The sequence below is a fragment of the Nomascus leucogenys genome, chromosome 11 (genome assembly GCF_006542625.1).
Source record: "Nomascus leucogenys isolate Asia chromosome 11, Asia_NLE_v1, whole genome shotgun sequence".
NCBI classification, from domain to species: Eukaryota; Metazoa; Chordata; class Mammalia; order Primates; family Hylobatidae; genus Nomascus; species Nomascus leucogenys.
The window spans coordinates 116,410,586-116,414,527 of NC_044391.1; the positions used below are offsets into that span (position 1 = coordinate 116,410,586).

The following is a 3,942-nucleotide window of genomic DNA, read 5'->3' on the forward strand; positions in this document are numbered from 1 at the left end:
TGAAGAATTTCAAATGTTATCTATTTCTTTTAATCACTTGTATAGTACGTGTCTCCTGAATTTAAAAAAATTAAATAATAACAAAGTCAAAGTGAAAGTTAAAAAGAGAAAAACTTATGAGGAGGAGAGTAAAAAGTTATAGTGAGAATCTAGGCTTTTTTGTTTTTTAGACAAAGAAAAAAGTAAAATGCACTGTGATGTTGTTCTAATTAACTGAGGAAAGAGCTCATACCAGTTTGTCAGGAAAGACAAACATTTTCATCAGTTCCAAGGGAAAATAATGTGCTCACTTCAGCAGCACATATACTAAAATTGGAATGATACAGAGAAGATTAGCAATTCTCTTTAAAATAAATAAAAAATTTTAAAAAATAAATAAACCCAGAGGAAATTATAAGACTTAACTTCTGTTCCTGTTACCTGTTAGCTGGCAAATATGCCCTTCCACTGGATCCTCACTTTCATGCTTAGTTCATGGCTTTGAAAGTGCTTACACAGGCCAGGCACAGTGGCTCGCGCCTATAATCCCAGCACTTTGGGAAGCTGAGATGGGCGGATCACGAGGTCAGGAGATGGAGACCATCCCCATCAACATGGTGAAACCCTGTCTCTACTAAAATACAAAAATTAACCGGGCATGGTGGCATGCACCTCTAGTCCCAGCTACTCGGGAGGCTGAGACAGGGGAATCGCTTGAACCCGGAAGGCGGAGGTGGCAGTGAGCCAAGATCATGCCACTGCGCTCCAGCCTGGCAACAGAGCAAGACTTCATCTCAAAAAAAAAAAAAAAAAAAAAGAAAGAAAGAAAAAAGAGAAAAGAAAAGAAAGTGCTTACACATACGCATGCAATATTATCAAGAACATTTTGATATTTCCTTTGAGGAGGCACCAAATTACATACCTTATTTTAACTTTTTAAAAAAAATGTTGATATTCCCAAATACAAAAATGAAGAGGTTTAATCTAAATATTAGGGAGCTTTAGTTTTGTTGCTATTGTTTATTATTTTAAAACTGTAAGAGTTTGCACATAGTACAAAGGGGCCTGCAGTGAATAGTAACTCCCCTTCCCACTGCTGCCGATGCCTGGGGCACTCAAGTCTTGGACTTCAAGCTTCTCTCCTTAACTGCCAAAAGTCACCTACCACCTTCAACATGAACATGCACTGCTTTTCTTTTATCTGCCTTTTCCCTTGAACTGCCTCTAGATTCTTGGTGGAGGTGCTAGGGAAACATAAGGCAATAGAAATTAATTTGTCTATTTCTTCCTCTTCCCCCATCATGTGATCTAACTGGTACTGATCGATAAAGCCAAGCTGTTCACTTCTTTGCTGAAGTTAAAGCATTTCTTTAATTTTTATAAACAATAGGAATGGAGCCAAATATGACCCTTACTAGAAAAGATAAGCTCCCTACCCCAAACTACCTCGTAGATATGGTTTGTAGATGCCTCATTCCTTAATCTCTTATAATGACAAGGTAGCTTGTTGTTGCTGTCATTATTGTTTAAAAAATGTGTGTGTTGAGGGGATGGATTTTACCTATTAGTCCCTTTGTAGACACTGTTCTATGTCATAGTACAAGTTTTATTACCATCATGACTTCAAAAAAAGTTTTTTAGAAAGGTTTTGTTTCACCAGAAGAAGTATTCCTTTCGAACATGTTCTAATGTTGACATTACTAATAACCCTTTGCACCAAAACAAATGCTTGCCAAAATGCTACGAGTCCAAAACTACACATTCAAAATACAAGATGTGGCCGGGCATGGTGGCTCACGCCTGGAATCCCAGCACTTTGGGAGGCCAAGGCGGGTGGATCACAAGGTCAGGAGATCGAGACTGTCCCAGCTAACATAGTGAAACCCCGTCTGTACTAAAAAAATAAAAATAAAAATAATACAAAAATTAGCCAGGCATGGTGGCAGGCGCCTGTAGTCCCAGCTACTCAGGAGGCTGAGGCAGGAGAATGGCGTGAACCCAGGAGGCGGAGCTTGCAGTGAGCCGAGATTGCACCACTGCACTCCAGCCTGGGCAACAGAGTGAGACTCTGTCTCAAAAAAAAAAAAAAGAAAAAAAATCAAAATATGAGATGTGGGCCAGGTGCAGTGGCTCAAGCCTATAATCCCAGCACTTTGGGAGGCTGAGGCAGGCAGATCACTTGAGGTCACGAGTTCGAGACCAGCCTGGCCAACATGGTGAAACCCTTCTCTACTAAAGATACAAAAATTAGTCAGCATGGTGGCGGGCACCTGTAATCCCAGCTACTCAGGAGGCTGAGGCAGGAGAAGCACTTGAACCCAGGAGGCGGAGGTTACAGTGAGCCGAGATTGTGCCACTGCACTCCAGCCTGGGCAACAGAGCAAGACTCCATCTCAAAAAAGAAAAAAAAAAGTGTGTGTGTTCTGGGAATGCAATAGGAAGAATGATGTTTCAAGTTAGTAAAAATAGCCAGAGTGAGGAATAAACTGTTAAGAGAAATGGCAGAGTCCAGAAGTGCAAGGAGTTATCTACCCCCACCCTTGAGCCTCTGTGCCTCCAAGTGCACTGCTGTTCAGTGTACTGTGATTTCTACATGACTGGTCACAACACAGTTAATTCGAAGAGCAGAAATTGTCCAACTCCCCTGGTCCCAGCTCCCACTGCTCCGGATGCTCATGCTTCTGTCTCCTGGCTTTCTTAACTGCTCTCAGATAATTAGATTTGTTAGAGCAAAACTAATTGGTAGGCTAGTGCCAAGGGCATGCTGCCACTGACAAAGCGGGTGTGTAGCACCACTGCATTGGCTAAATTGCTACATACATACAATTAGTCAGAATCAACCCTTCCCTCCACCCATGGAACAGCTGACCTGCCAGGCAACCATCTGGCAAAGGAGTTCAGCAGAGATGACCAGTGGGCATGTGGGCCTCCAATCTTCTGGTGATCACACCAGCCCTCACTTTCCTCCTCAGCTGATTCCATAATTGGCAGCTAAAAGGGGAGCCTGGGTAGGCAGGGGCATTGCCCACTGAGCTGTCGGCAGCTTGTCGATGTGACTCCTGAACACGGCAGAGGTGGGTGGCACTATGGAGATAAGCAATTCACACCTCCCCATATTTCCTCCCACTCCCTAACTTGGAAACACAAGGTGCTTTGGATCTGGAATCGGCCTCCCTCAGCTGTTGTGCTATGACTTATGCTTTGCAAATGCTTCCTTAGGGCTGTCCCTTGAGGAGTGGTTAGGCTGTGCCTTGTAACTCACTGTACGTCACAGCAAGACATTTAGCCACACACCCAAACAGGGAGGATTTCCTACATCTAGAGTCATTGTCTTACAGAGCTGTAAGAACTTCAAAGCTCCTGGAAAGGACTCACCCAGGTTGGCACAACTAGCTTGCAGAACAAGAATTAGAGCAGGTCCCATGAAGCAGCATTTCTTAAACTTGTGAAACTAGGATTCATAGGCAGGTATACATTTTACCTGGTGAGTGATGAGTATGAGTATAAAATATACATATGGATAAATATATATACATATATGTATCCTCAATTTTACATAAATAATTTTATATATATGTATTTGAAACAGAAATGTCACACGCATTATTTACCCTTTCTAAATCCTAATCCTATGTTCCACTTTCTATTCTTGTTTGGGGGATGTTTTTTTTTTGAGACAGGGTTTCACTCTTGTTGCCCAGGCTGGAGTGCAATGGCGTGATCTCGGCTCACTGCAACCTCAGCCTCCTGGTTTCAAGCGATTCTCCTGCCTCAGCCTCCTGAGTAGCTGGGATTACAGGCATGCACCACCACACCTGGCTAATTTTGTATTTTTGGTAGAGACACGGTTTCTCCATGTTGGTCAGGCTGGTCTTGAACTCCTGACCTCAGGTGATCCACCCGCCTTGGCCTCCCAAAGTGCTGGGATTACAGGTGTGAGCTATCGCCCCTGGCCTCTTATTG

General features: G+C 43.1%; 1 pseudogene; it reads left to right on the top strand.

Annotated features, from left to right (window-relative positions):
* Nucleotides 1–282: 282 nt before the first annotated feature.
* On the top strand, nt 283–367 carry LOC115837393 (annotated as a pseudogene).
* The last annotated feature ends 3,575 nt before the right edge of the window (nt 368–3,942 follow it).